This window comes from Arachis stenosperma, chromosome 9 (assembly GCF_014773155.1).
Source record: "Arachis stenosperma cultivar V10309 chromosome 9, arast.V10309.gnm1.PFL2, whole genome shotgun sequence".
Classification (NCBI taxonomy): Eukaryota; Viridiplantae; Streptophyta; class Magnoliopsida; order Fabales; family Fabaceae; genus Arachis; species Arachis stenosperma.
This window is the reverse complement of record NC_080385.1, coordinates 90,684,814-90,700,485: the sequence shown is the minus strand read 5'-3', so window position 1 is coordinate 90,700,485 and position 15,672 is coordinate 90,684,814.

The following is a 15,672-nucleotide window of genomic DNA, read 5'->3' as shown; positions in this document are numbered from 1 at the left end:
CTCTACCATCAGAAAAGCTTGCAAATTCAATGTTTACCCTTTTCCTCTCTTCTTCATTAGGAAAATACTTCTTCAAGCATTTAACTCTCTCATTAGTAATCTCAATATCTTGATGAGGAGAAACTCATGTAGGATATTCTCTCAACCATTGGTGGCTATAATACCTATATAATTAGTGTTTAAGCACAAATTAATAATAATTCAATGTATTAAATTCATTGAAAATATATAACCTCATATGATGATTAACAATAAAATTTTTTATAAAAGAAGCATCTTCAGCAATTTGAGTAATCCATGAGCATTCTTGATAAACAAAATTATTCTTCTCTGTATTCACAAATGTCCTTTAAAGCAAGGTTGAGAGTATGAACAACACAAGAAGTCCAATAAATAGATGGAAATTCAGCTTCAATCAATAAATCAGCCGCTTTACAAATTGGCGCATTATCAGTCACAATCTGCACTACATTTGAGAGACTGACTTCTCTTATCACATCTCTTATTTGCTTTGCAACATAATTCTTGTCTTTGATCTCATCTGAACAATCTACAACTTTTAAAAACATAGGTCCACTTTCAGTTATAACCATAAAATTAAGAAGAGGCCTCCTTTAGAGATCACTCCATCCATCACTTACAATGCTCACTCTTTTTCACTCCATGAATTCTTAGTAGGTTCTAACATTCTCTCCACATGTTGCTTCTCTTTCTCAAGCAAAGTTGTCCTCAATTTATTATATCCAAGAGGAATATAACCATCAATATAATTATTGGCAACATAAGAAAAAGCTTTGACAAAATACGGATTTTTTGTTAGATGAAAAGGTAATCCTGATGAAAAAAATATTCTAGCAATATGTAAATCTAGAGTCTCCTTTGCATTCACATTAAAAGCTTTTTCTAAAGGTCCAGTCGTTCTTCTTTTTCTTACACTCGGCTGATTTTTTTTGTTTTTTTGGACAAGGCACGTTTGGACACGGAAAACACGCGTGTTGGACGAGTGTCTCGTGCGTTGTGTTCAAATGTGTCCAACATGCCGATACAGCAATTAAACAGTGTCCGTGCTTCATAGTCAAAAGTAGGAAACCGTGTATAAACCATATCAACATTGCATACTTTTTAGTTTTTACAATAATAGAACAACCCCCAATTCTAAGTACACAACACACCCACACACTTTTCAGTTTTCACACATTTTTTTCCCTCAAATACATCCTCTAGAATTTGAACTCTAGACTTTAGTGGTGGGAAGGGGGTAAAACGCCACGTGAGCTGAGGCTCTTTGACGTATTTCCAAAAAACATTCAAATCTTTAAATTATCTGTAAGATGGAATAAAGGGCCGTTGTCCGCTGCCTGTGCTGCCTGGGCTCCTTTGGCCAAAATTGGCCCCCACAGCAGATCCAGCACCATTGGAAGTAAATGTAAAGGGCCCTGTTGTGTTGGCTTGAGGGTTGGAGAACGAATTGGTAGGAGATAGATGGTTTTGACTTTTGATAGATGGGATAACCCGGTATTGAGGCCCATGGCGGTGGAGGGTAACTTGACTAACTTCCCGGTTTGGCGTGTAATATGTGGTACCTTAACGCACATTGGTCGAACTTCAAAAATCTTTTTGAGGAGACCAAAACTTTAACATAGAAATTACATAATATTTATAAGAAAATAAAATTTTTGAAAACGATTTTTTAAAATTTGTCAGTAAGATGATAATAAATGAATAATTTTATAAAATAATATTTTAAAATAGTATTCTTTGAATTCTAAACGGTTAAAAATATTTAATAATTAAATTAAAATTAAATATCTTTTAATTAGAATGATAAATATAAAAGATAATATTTAGTAAACATTGACTATATTTTTTTAGAAATAATTTAATTAAAAAGCTAACAAAGCAAAAAAATACCAAGATAATTAGAGATAAGAGAATTATTCAATTTCTTAAAAATAATATAAAAAATATAATTACTTAGAACTTAGTTTGAAAAATAAAAAATTTATAAGTTGTAACTTATACAAATTTTTAGTCTACACTAATAAAATCACATCAATAGTTAAAGAATATTTTAATATTTTGTGTAAAAAAATAAAACCAATAAGAAAAAATAGCATTAAAAAATAAATGAATTATTATAATGATTATGATGATGAGTTTTATTGTATTTGTTTCGAGAGTTACCTGAAACGTTGATTTGGGCTTGAACATGAGGTCTAAGTTCCTTTTTGTGGCAGCATCCGACCTGTTAATATCGAGGTGCTGCCTGTCTGAGTTCCTCGTGAGGAGGTGGAGGGTGGTACCTGTAAGAGACTCCAATGTTTAAGTTAGCAAGGGCTTTAAGTAGTTTTTAGTAGATTATAACGTGAGTTATACCTGTGCCAGTGTATTTATAGTAGAGTTTGATCACCTCCCTGGTGGCGGTAGTTCCATCTTATCTTATCTCATATCTTAGGAGTTTGTTGGATTCTATCTTTTGCAGAAGATAGAATTGGGCTCTATCTTTTGGAGAAGATAAAATTCGAGGCTTCTAAATGCAGCGACCTGCCGTGTGGAGCTAAGCCCCTTGGACGGTGTCCGACGTCTTCAGAGAGGTTGGGTAGGGGATAAAGGCCACCTTCCAGGGTTGGACCTTTTATCCTTATTGGACCTGCCTTCATGTTTGGGTCAGGGTATGAATAGTGCCCCTGCTTGAGTCTTGAGCTTTTCGTAGGTCGGGCTCAAGCATATCGAGGCTCCTGTTTGGAAGTCAGGTGCCCTGCCTTTCCAGAAGTCGAGTACTTGACGTGTTTCAAAATTTTGAATGTTACCCCTTTTAAATGAGGGCCTAGGTCGGCGTGGCAGTTTTCTTGATTTGTGCACATGTTTTAATAGAGGAGTTATTAGGCCCGTTACCCTTTGTTCCTTATAAAAGTATTGTGGCCTTTCTTTTTCTCTCTTTTTTTTTTTGTAATAGTTGGTAGTCCTTTGAGCACTTTTACATTTTGTTTTAGTTGTTTCCACAATCTTTAACAGTGATGTTTAAAGTTATTCTTTTTATTTTCTAGAGAACTTTTCTACCTTTAAAATGGAGTTATGTTTTTTGTAGGCAACTTTCTTATTTGTCTGTTTTGTGACTTTAGGACGCTGAGTTTCTTTTATAGGTCCGACTTCGAGTAATCGACCTTTATCAAGTTACTTTTACTACCCATTTTTTATCCGATCTCATTGAGATCGCTTTATACGAGCTGTTTATGTAACCTCTTATATTAACTTGGATCTCGTCACTTCATCTTGCAGACCTTGTTTAGGTCGGACAATGATTTTTGTGGTTTGTCGAACTTAAGTTAATGCGTTCTCAGACGGGAAACTTCTTATGTTACATGCATGCCAAGACCTCGGGAGCTCCTATCCTTGGAGGTCGGACACTTTGTAGTAGCCTTTGCCTTGGACCTCTATTATCTTGTAAGGTCCTTTTCAATTAGCGGACAACTTCCCTTCTCCTAACTTTTGTACCCCGATGTCATTCCGGATCAAGATGAAGTCGTTGGCACTGAAGTTCCTTTTGACCGCCTTTTGGTTGTATCTTAGAGCCATCCTTTGTTTTATAGCTTCCTCCCTAATCCGAGCTCTTTCTCAGACTTCTAGGAGGTCGAGCTCTTCTTTTTATGCTTGGGTGTTGGATCTTTCATTGTAGAATACTACTCTAGGTGATTCTTTGGTAACTTCTATTAGAATCATGACCTCCATTCCGTAAGCAAGTCGGAAGGGTGATTTCCCTGTTGTGGAGTGTGGGGTAGTCCGGTATGGCCATAAGATTTGAGGGAGCTCGTCAGCCCAAGTTCCTTTTGTGTCTTGTAGTCGACGCTTTAACACGGCCAGTACAACTTTGTTGGCTACTTCAGCCCGTCCATTGGCCTGTGAGTGTTCTACTGAAGTAAACTAGTGTTTGATCTTTAAGTTGACCACCAAGTTTTGGAAGGTGGAGTCAGTGAATTGGGTCCCGTTATCCCTGGTGATAGAGTGGAAAACTCCGAACCTTGTAACAATATTCTTGTATAGAAATTTCTGACTTCTTTGGGCAGTGATGGTTGCTAAGGATTCTGCCTCGATCTACTTAGTGAAGTAGTCAATCCCTATTCTGAGGTATATGACTTACCCTGGAGCTTGTGGGAGTGGCCCGAGTAGATCGAGACTCCATTTTGTGAACGACCATGGTGAGGTTACGCTGATTAGCTCCTCGGGTGGAGCGACGTGAAAGTTTGCATGTTTCTGACACGGCGGGCACTTTTTAATGAACTCAACTACTTTTCTCTGTAAGGTCGGCCAAAAGAAACTGACCCAAATTACCTTTTTGGCTAATGACCGGGCTCCTAGGTGGTTGTCACAGATGCCACTGTGTACCTCCTCCAGGACTTCTTTTGTGTTTGAAGTCGGTACACACTTCAAGAGAGGTGTTGAAATCCCTCTTTTGTATAGAACATTGTGGACTAGTGTGTAGTTTTGCGCCTCTTTGATAAGCCTTCTAGCTTCCTTTTCATTCTCGGAAAGTTTGTCAAATTTGAGGTCGTTGACTATGGGAGTCATCCATCCAATGTTCTGGCTGGATATGGCTAACACTTCTGGTTTTAAATTGTCATCCTCTCTTGAAATTGATGGTATTTGTAGGGTTTCTTAGATAAGACTCCTATTATTGCCCCCTGGCTTGGTGCTGACTAACTTTGAGAGAGTGTAAGCCTGGCCATTGAATCCCCGAGTTATATGTCGGATGTCGCTTTTTACGAAATGTGCCAGTTGTTCTCGGGTTTCCTCAAATTATTTCTTTATAATGGGGCTTTGGCTTGATAGGTTCCGTTAATTTGCGAAGTTATTATCTGTGACTCACTGAACATTACCAGCTTCTCAGTTCCCACTTCTTTGGCCAGCTTCAGGCCAACAAGTAAGGCTTCGTACTCTATTTGGTTGTTAGAGGCAGGAAATTTGAATCTCAAAGACTGCTCTCTCCGAGTTTTTTGGTCACTTTCTAGAATGACCCCGGCCCCACTTCCTGGTTTATTCGATGACCTGTCTACGTATAGGCTCCATGTGGTCGGATCTCTTGGGCTTTCAGTGCATTCAGCGACAAAGTCGGCAAGGTATTGTGACTTGATTGCTGTCCAAGTTTTGTACTTTAGATCGAACTCAGATAGTTCCACTACCCATTGTAGCATCCAACCTGCAATGTCCGTCTTTTACAGGATATGTTTCATTGGCTAGTTAGTGTGGACTTTGATGGTGTAATCCTGGGAGTAGGGTTGGAGTCTCCAAGATGTAAGGATAAGGTCATAGGCAAACTTCCCTATCTTTTGATAGTTCGGCTCTGCCCTCTTTAAGTTTTTGCTGATGAAATAGATAGGTTATTGTCCCTTCTCTTTTTCCTGTACCAGGGGGTTATTTTTCCGATCTGTCTAGTTGGTTTGGCTTCGGAGATTGGTTTCCAACTTTTGGAGCTTGACGTTAGGATTTTTTGCTAGTAAGGAATTTTATAAAAATAATCGCGTTGTAGATATAATTCCTAAACCAACAGAAATACTTTCGTGCAAACGTTTTGGTTGTCACAAGTAACAAACCCCTTTTAAATTGATAACCGAAGTATTCAAATTTCGGGTCGTCTTCTCAAGGAATTGCAGGGAGGTATGTTCTTATTATTGGTTATGAGTCTTGTAAATTAGGGGTTTTGAAAGTAAGAAAGAAGTATGTTAAATGATAAGAAAATTAAAATAGTAATAATAAAATAAACTTTTGGCAAGGTATTAGAACTGGAAGTCCTATCCTTATCAATTGTGATGAGAATTGAATTTTAATCCCACTTAGTTAACCTTTGCTAAAGCAAAGGAAAGTCAAGTGGAATGATTAGTTTGATCCTCAAGTCCTAGTCAATCCCTGTTGAAAGACTAGTTTTAGAGCAATCTGCCAATTTCAACCACTGCTTTATTTGATAACTCAAGCATCACCAATTACTTAACCAGAGCCAAAAGGGAAGATTCTAAATTAAATTGAAGACATCATAAATAGAATAAAGCAAGTATAAATATGAAATACCTCAATTGCATTAATAAAAGAAGTCAAATCTAACATGGAAAAGTTCATAAGCCAATTAGGCAACATAAATTAAATACAAATAAAAGCATTAGAGTATCTAAAAGTGGAAGAGAAATATAAAGTAAAAGGAATATTGAACCTGTGATGAAGAAGAAATAAATCCTAATTTCTAAAAATCCTAATCCTAAATCCTAAGAGAGAGGAGAGAGCCTCTCTCTCTAAAAACTACATCTAAATTATGAAAAGTGTGACTTCTGAATGTATGATGATGAATTAATAGATTTCCCCACTTTATAGCTATAATCTATGTTTTCTGGGCCAAGAACTGGGTCAGAAACAGCCCAAAAATCGCTGATTGTGAAATCTGGTTCGTACAGGTCGCGGCAAAGTGACGCGGAGGCGTCATCCACGCGTTTGCGTGGAGTGAGATTCGCATATGCGACGCAGGCGCGTCATTTACGCGTTCGCGTCACCTAACTTCGAGGCAGCTATGACAAATTATATATCGTTGCGAAGCCCCGGATGTTAGCTTTTCAACGCAATCAGAACCGCGTCATTTAGACCTTTGTAGCTCAAGTTATGACCGTTTGAGTGCGAAGAGGTCAGGCTGGATAGATTAGCAATTTCTTCAACTTCTTGTATTCCATCCACTTTTACATGCTTCCTTTCCATCCTCTGAGCCATTATTACCCTGTAATCTCTGAAATCACTTAACACACATATCAAGACATCAAATGATAATAAGAGAGGATTAAACATAGCAAAATTAAAGCCCAAAGAAGCATGTTTTCAATCATAGCACAGAATCAGGAAGGAAAATGTAAAACATGCAAATCATATGAATAAGTGGGTAAAGAGTTGATAAAAACCATTCAATTAAGCACAAGATAAACCATAAAATACTGGTTTATCAGAGCTTTTCCTCTAACTCCCTTCGTCGTCTTACTTCTCTTTGTAGCTCTCGTTCTGCTTTTCGCTGTCTTTCTGCCTAGTACTTGAGTTGCTTTAGCCAATCTCGCTGACTTCGGATGAGTTCCAGTATTTCAGTTGTTTGGGGTGGTTCTTCCTCGCGGTGATGAACTTATGAACGGATCCACCTTGGTCGAGGGTTAGCTGCTGGTCCTTCTTCCTGTGGACCTTGTGGCTGGGGTGATGGTGGTAGTATAATGGCGATGCCCTCAAGTTTGGGCTCACCTTCAGATTCGGATGCCGTATGGCCATCTTCTTTCTGGTTTTCTGCCATTGTTGTGGGATGAATTCCAGGTCCCCAACATAGGCGCTAATGTTTCGAGGGTTACCTGAAATATTGATTTGGACCTGAATGTGAGGTCCAAGTCCTTTTTTGTGGCAGCATCCGATCTGTTGATCTTGATGTGCCACCTGTCCGAGTTTCTTGTCAGGAGGTGGGAGATAGTACCTGCAAGAGATTCCGATACTTAAGTTAGCAAGGATTTTAAGCAGGTTTTTAGTATATTAGAACATGAGTTATACCTGGAGGTGCCAGTATATTTATTGTAGGGTTTGATGACCTACCTGGTGGCGGTAGTTCCATTTTATCTTATCTTATATCTTGGGAGTTTGTTGGAGTCTATCTGTTTAAGAAGATAGAATTGGTGTCTATTTTTTGAGAAGATAGAATTTGAGACTTCTAGAAACAGCGACCTGCCATGTGGAGCTGAGCCCATTGGATGGTGTCCTACCTCTTCAGAGAGGTCGTGTAGGGGATAAAGGCCACCTTCCAGGGTTGGATCTTTTATTCTTATTGGATCTGGCTTCATGTTTGGATCAGAGTATGAACAGTATCAATTACTTTATAAAAGGCTATTTTAGTTAGTTCATTAGTCCGACCAATTTGAATAAAAATAGTAAGATAGCCCATTAATCTACCAATTTCAAAAAAGAATAGATAGCCCATAAATCTACAAATTTGAAAAAAAAAATAGTAGAAATGGAAGAGTTTAAGACTTAAGCACATGACATTTAATATAATGTTTTGTCAACTGAATTCTAATCATATTCTATATAATTTTATTGCTAAAGACTTTATAAAAACTTGGGGCCATGGCCCCACCATCTACATTAAGCTCCATCATTGCATGTATATCATGTAGCATGACAACTATTAAAATCAATAGATTAATAGTAAGATAACAAATTAAATAAAGTAAATTAAAACGTAGTTACATAGTAATGAAGGAATTTGCATTACTCTGCATGTAATCAATGTATATTCTGTAAGTTGGGTGACTTCATAGTTTAAAATACGATGTTAGTTTTCACAAATATATATTTTTTTGTTTTAATAAAAAAAACAATGATGATGTTCCATAAATTTCGGTAATGCACCTGCTTCATCTTCTTTCTCAACTGTTTCATCTGCTCGAAGGTTTTGACTTGGTATTTATATGCAACGGATAAATTTTCCTCATGCGCTTGAAGCAGATTATTTATTTTCACATTAATATAAAATAAAAAATAATGATAATTTTTGCCAATAATAAGTGGTACCTTAACCCACAGTGGCGGATTTTCAAAAATTTTTTTGAAGAAGCCAAAATTTTAACATAGAAAATACATAATAATATTTATATAAAAACAAAATTGATAAAAACAACTTTTTAGAGTTTGTCACTAAGATGATAATAAATGAATAACTTTATAAAAAATATTTTAAAATAGTACTCTTCGAGTCTTGAATGATTTTTAAATTATTCAATAATTAAATCACAACTAAATTTCTTTTAGTTAAAACGAAAAATATTAAAAATTATAATATTTATTGAATATTGAATATTTTTTTAAAAAATAATTTAATTAAAAAACTAAAAAAGTATAAGATAATATCAAATTAATTAGAGATAAAAGAATTATTTAATTTTTTAAAGCTAATATGAAAAAATATAATTATTTAAAATTTAGTTTGAAAGACTAAAACTTTAAAAGGTGTAACTTACAAGAATTATCTATTAGTCTATACTAATAAAATAAGACCAATACTTTAAAAATATTTTAATATTTGGTGTAAAAAGATAAAATAAAACCAGTTAGACATAAAATATCATTAAAAAATTAATTAATTATTATAATGATTATAATGATGAGTTTTATTGTATCAATTTCTTTATAAAAAGGCCATTTTTGTTATTACATTAGTCTAACTAATTTGAAGAAAAATAATAAAATAGCCCATTATTTTACTAACTTGAAAAAAAATAGATAACTCATTAATCTACAAATTTAAAGAAAAAATAGTAAAAATAAAAGAATTTAAAACTTGAATACAGGATACTTAATATGGTGTATAAAATTTTTGCCAACTGAATTTTAATCATATTCTATATAATTTTATTACTAATGACTTTATAAAAATTTTGAGGATCTATGGCCCCATTGTTTACACTAAACTCTGTCATTGTATATATATCCTGTAGTATAACAACTATCTGAATCAATAGATATATAATAAGACAACAAATCAAATAAACTAACAAGTAGTTATAGAATAATAAAGAAACTTGCATTACTCTACATCTAATCAGTGTTAGTAGAACCGGATCGGACCGGCCGGTTCAACCAAAAAATTGGTGAATCGGATTTTTTATCGGTCCAGTCCGTTGTTTGGATCATATAAGGTTTAAAATCGTTGTGAATCGGTTAAATCCGGTGCGAACCAGTAAAAACCGATCAAACTCGGTAAAGTTCGGTCCAACCGAACCGGTTAGAAATTAAATTTTAACAAAACATAACATAAAGGGTTTGATTCCCTCCCACCTTGGAAAAGTGAACTTATTGACAGCCACTAGGCTGGGATAGTTTTCATTGATATATATGCAAATTATAATATATATACATATCTTTTATCAAATAATTTATTTCTACCCAATTTATTTTAAATTTAGTTATAAATTCATTTATTCTTAAATTAATTATATTTTCATTTAACAATAATTTTAAACTCATTTATTTTTTTATAATTATATAATATCTATTAACATTATTTTTTAATAAATACTTGTAATATATAATAATATAATAGATATAAACTAATTAATAAATTGTTGAAATTTAAAAATAATAGTTATTTTAATATAAAAACAAAATAAAAATATTTATAATAGAGTAAAAATAATAAAATACTTATTATTTTTGGTCTATATTATTTTAAAATATTTTGATATTCTTAAACTATTAGTAAAAATATGTATTTTAAATTAAAATTTTAAAATTTTGACTATTTTTATTTTTTATTTATATAGTACCAAGTTAACCGGTTCAACTAGTAACCTAACGGTTGAACCAGTAATCCAATAACCTAATAACCTGACCGGTTCGATTACCGGTTCGGTTCTGACAACTATGCATCTAATCCATGTATATTCTGTAAATTGGATGACTTCATAATTTAAAATATTAGTTTCCACAAATACATTTTTTTGTTTTAATACAAAAAATAATAATGTTGTTCCATAAACTTTATTAACGCATTTGTTTCATCTTCTTCCTCAATTGTTTTATCTGCCTAAAGGTTTTGACTTAGTATTTATATACGACGGATAAACTTCTCTCGTGCATTTGTTGTAATTTTTAAGAAGCAAATTATTTGTTTTTATGTTAATATAAAATAAAAACTAATGATAATTTTCATAGATAATATGTGGTACCTTAATGCATAGTGGTAGAAGTTAAAAAATATATTTGAAGTGACCAAAACTTTAAGATAAAAAATACATAATAATATTTATATGAAAACAAAATTTATAAGGATAATTTTTTAGAGTTTGTCACTAAGATGATAATAAATGAATAATTTTATAAAAAAATATTTTAAAATATTTTAAAATAGTATTCTTTGAGTTTTGAATGATTTAAAATATTCAATAATTAAATTAGAGCTAATTTTTTTTTACGTAGAATGATAAATATTAAAAAGTTATAATATTTATTAAACATTGACTATATTTTTTTAGAAACAATTTAATTAAAAAACTAACAAACCATAAAATAATATCAAATTAATTAAAGATAAAAGAATTATTCAATTGGTTAAAGATGATATGAAAAAATATAATTACTTAGAACTTAGTTTGAAAGATTAAAAATTTAAAAGTTGTAACTTATAAAAATTTTCTATTAGTCAACACTAATAAAATGACACCAATAGATAAAGAATATTTTATTATTTTATTTAAAAATAAAATTAAACCAATAAGACATAAAATAGTATTAAAAAAATAAACTTATTATTATAATAATTATGATGATGAATTTTACTGTATCAATTACTTTATAAAAAGTCTTTTTAGTTAGTGTATTTGTCTGACCAAATTAAAAAAAAAAAAGAGTAAAGTATCGTTTTTGTTCTCAACGTTTGGGGTAAGTCCTATTTATGTCCCTAACGTTTAAATCGTCCTATTTATATCCCTAACGTTTATAAAAGTGATTCAATGTTATCCTACTATTAATTATACTAACAAATCAGATTATATTTTTCAATTATCCTCACTTAGATGTATTCATTCTCAATTAGGTCTCACTTGGATGTGTTCGATTTTAATATTATACCCACTACTTGTGTTTAGATTCAATTATGTCCCTAGAAAAGTGAATTATGTAAATGTTGTAGGAATTAATTTCAACTTTTGATGAGCTATTTTTCGGGGTAGATCATCGATTCTATCCCAGACATTTATATTCTAACTTCAAGAAGAGATTTTTAAAACTCAAACTAAAGCGTTTATGATATGCAATTGACGACAGGATAACATTGAATCACTTTTACAAACGTTAGGGATACAAATAGGACGATTTAAACGTTAGAGACACAAATAGAATTTACCACAAACATTGGGGACGAAAACGATACTTTACTAAAAAAAAAATAGTAAGATAGTCCATTAATATACCAACTTAAAGAAAAAATAGATAGTCCAATAATTTACGAATTTGTAAAAAAAATAGTAAAAATAGAAGAGTTTAAAACTTGAACATAAAACACTTAATATAGTGTATAAAACTTTTTTCAATTGAACTCTATTCATATTCTATATAATTTTAATACTAAAGATTTTATAAAAACTTTGGGGCAATAGCTCTCTATTGTCTACACTAAACTCCGCCATTTATGTAATTACAATCGTTTGTTGAATATTTTTAACAATGAAGCATACATTAAAAAATGTTGTGATATTCATTATAACTAATTGTAAAATCAAGTAATTGTAACTTGCTAAGAAACAACAAATATGTTAGTTGAAAAATTTAATTTGAATCGAATAATTTACACCATCACACAATTTTGGCTTTATAATACACTATTTTTTTATTACTTCCTTCTTAATAATTTAATTTAAGTCATTGTATATTTTGTTCAAGCTAGCATAATATTGGAAATGCATTTAATACTAACTCTTAATTTTTATAATCTACTCTTCATCTTTACCACTCTTAACTGCAGCTAACGCACTTACACCTTATGAAATAGAGTTTCATTAGAATATTAAACATACATAGAAAGACTTAAGTTACAGAGTATTATACTTAAACTTAATAACATTACAATTACATAAATATTGGAAAACACTAATGTCTTTGCGTCATTATCTGGACTTTTGAGTTAAGTAAGATCTTGTCACGGCACTTTACATAGAAATTGCTACATTTAATAATACATTTGACATTGTATTATCTAACACATATAGCTTGAAAGCACAAGTGATCACACTGAAAAGAATCCTTGTGAATAAAGGTGGGTTGATATAAGTTGTACATGTCCTATATAGAATGGAGCCTTGAGTATCTTTTTATGCGGACTTAATAGGTCAAATCTTAAAAACATGAATTGGGATATATCTGGACAGTCCAGAAATACATTCCTCTTTCTGTGGGTTTTCTTTAACAAAATAAGTTCTTATTTAAGAATCAAACAGAATTTTTTAGAATTCCTATGCTAGTGAATGTGAAAATATTTTTTCATGCATAGTGAATTCTATTTTTACGAATTTTAAACATATTTGTTTCATATCCATCAAGAGTATCTCTATTCGAAACCATACAAAGAGAATCTTGATATACCATGAGCCGATGATCATGTGAAACTACATAATATTGTATTGGTATAGTAAAAAAACTCTTGTCTGTAATGAAAAATGCAACAATATAGGAAGGATATGTTGAGTCATGCATAGACCAACTCAACCAAAAGGCAACTCCATCATTGGTGACACAATTTAGATCTAAGTTCCTTACATACTTTGGACAAAGAATAAAATGTTACTAATCAAAACTTTTTGCAGAAAATATGGTTAGCTAAGAATCCTGATCGCCTAAATTCCTTTTAAATATATGAACTATTGCATATTTAGGAGACCTACGATAGTATAGAAAGGCATATGAAAATGTTCACATAGTACAAAAGTGTTGAGTAGTATCATCTAATGTATGAGCAGCATGATTTCATATTAATATTTGAGGTGCTTTACCTATAGAGGAGAAACACATACACACATTGCCATTTGTAATGCCGATTATTCAAAACCAACTTCCAAGAATGATAGTTACAAGCAATGCAAGCTGCATGGCTTTCCCTGTTGTAGCATCTATCTTCATGTAATGTATGAGCAGCAGGATTTTATATTAATATTTGAGGTGCTTTACCTATAGAGGAGAAACGCATACACACATTGCCATTTGCAATGTCGATTATTCAAAACTAACCCCCAAGAATGATAGTTACAAGCAATGCAAGCTGCATGGCTTTCCCTGTTGTAGCATCTATCTTCATGATCCAATTAGCCCTTAGATTGAAGGGCCTAAGAGTGAAATGAAGATAGATAAACTGGTCTCTTGCCTTCCACTTTAAGTGTGTCTCTGATGAGCGGATAATTTATACGCTTTTTGGCATTATATTCAGTATGTTTTTAGTATATTTTAGTTAGTTTTTATTACATTTTTATTAGTTTTTAGTTAAAATTTACTTTTCTGGGCTTTACTATGAGTTTGTGTATTTTTCTGTGATTTCAGGTATTTTCTGACTGAAATTGAGGGATCTGAGCAAAAATCTGATTCAGAGGCAAAAAGGACTGCAGATGCTGTTGGATTCTGACCTCCCTGAACTTAAAGTGGATTTTCTGGAGCTACAGAAGCTCAATTGGCGCGCTCTCAACGCGTTAGAAAGTAGACATCCTGGGCTTTCCAGCAATATATAATAGTCCATACTTTGCCCGAGATTTGATGGCCCAAACCGGCGTTGCAAATCAGCTTCAGAATTTCCAGCGTTTAACGCTGGAACTGGCATAAAAATTGGAGTTAAACGCCCAAACTGGCATAAAAGCTGGCGTTTAACTCCAGGAAGAGTCTCTACACGAAAATGCTTCAATACTCAGCCCAAGCACACACCAAGTGGGTCCAAAAGTAGATTTTTCTGTCATTTACTCATTTCTGTAAACCCTAGATCACTAGTTCACTATTAATAGGATCTTTTGACATTGTATCTGTACCTCATGACACTTTACACGTTTCTCATTGTATCTTCTACAGCATGAGCCTCTAAACCCCATGGTTGGGGGTGAGGAGCTCTGCTGTGTCTTGATGGATTAATGCAATTACTACTATTTTTCATTCAATCATGCTTGCTTCCGTTCTAAGATATCACTTGTTCTTAAACCGGATGAATGTGATGATCTGTGACACTCATCATCATTCTCAACTATGAACGCGTGCCTGACAACCACCTCCGTTCTACCTTAGATTGAGTAGATATCTCTTGGATTCCTTAATCAGAATCTTCGTGGTATAAGCTAGAATTGATGGCGGCATTCAAGAGAATCCGGAAGGTCTAAACCTTATCTATGGTATTCTGAGTAGGATTCAATGATTGAATGACTGTGACGAGCTTCAAACTCGCGATTGTGGGGCGTTAGTGACAGACGCAAAAGAATCACTGGATTCTATTCCGACATGATCGAGAACCGACAACTGAATAGCCGTGCCGTGACAGGGTGCGTTAAACATTTTCACTGAGAGGATGGGAGGTAGCCATTGACAACGGTGAAACCCTACATACAGCTTGCCATGGAAGGAGCCTTGCGTGTTTGAAGAAGAAGACAGTAGGAAAGCAGAGGTTCAGAAGACAGAGCATCTCCAAAACCTCAACCTGTTCTCCATTACTGCAAAACAAGTACTTAATTCATGTTCTTTTGCTTTTTACAATCAACCCTGATAGTTATTGATATCCTGACTAAGAGTTACAAGATAATCATAGCTTACTTCAAGCCGACAATCTCCGTGGGATCGACCCTTACTCACGTAAGGTATTACTTGGACGACCTAGTGCACTTGCTGGTTAGTTGTGCGGGATTGCAAAAGTGTGATTGCAATTTCGTGCACCAAGTTTTTGGCGCCGTTGCCGGGATTGTTCGAGTTTGGACAACTGACGGTCTATCTTGTTGCTTAGATTAGGACTGTTTTATTGTTGCTGGTTTAGAGTCTTTTATTTGAGTGTAGTTTCATATTTTAAGTTTGGTGTCAATTGCATGCTTTTGTTTTTCTATTAATTTTCGAATTTGCATGTCCTTAGTCCTTTTTTGATCTTTAAAAATTCTAAGTTTGGTGTCT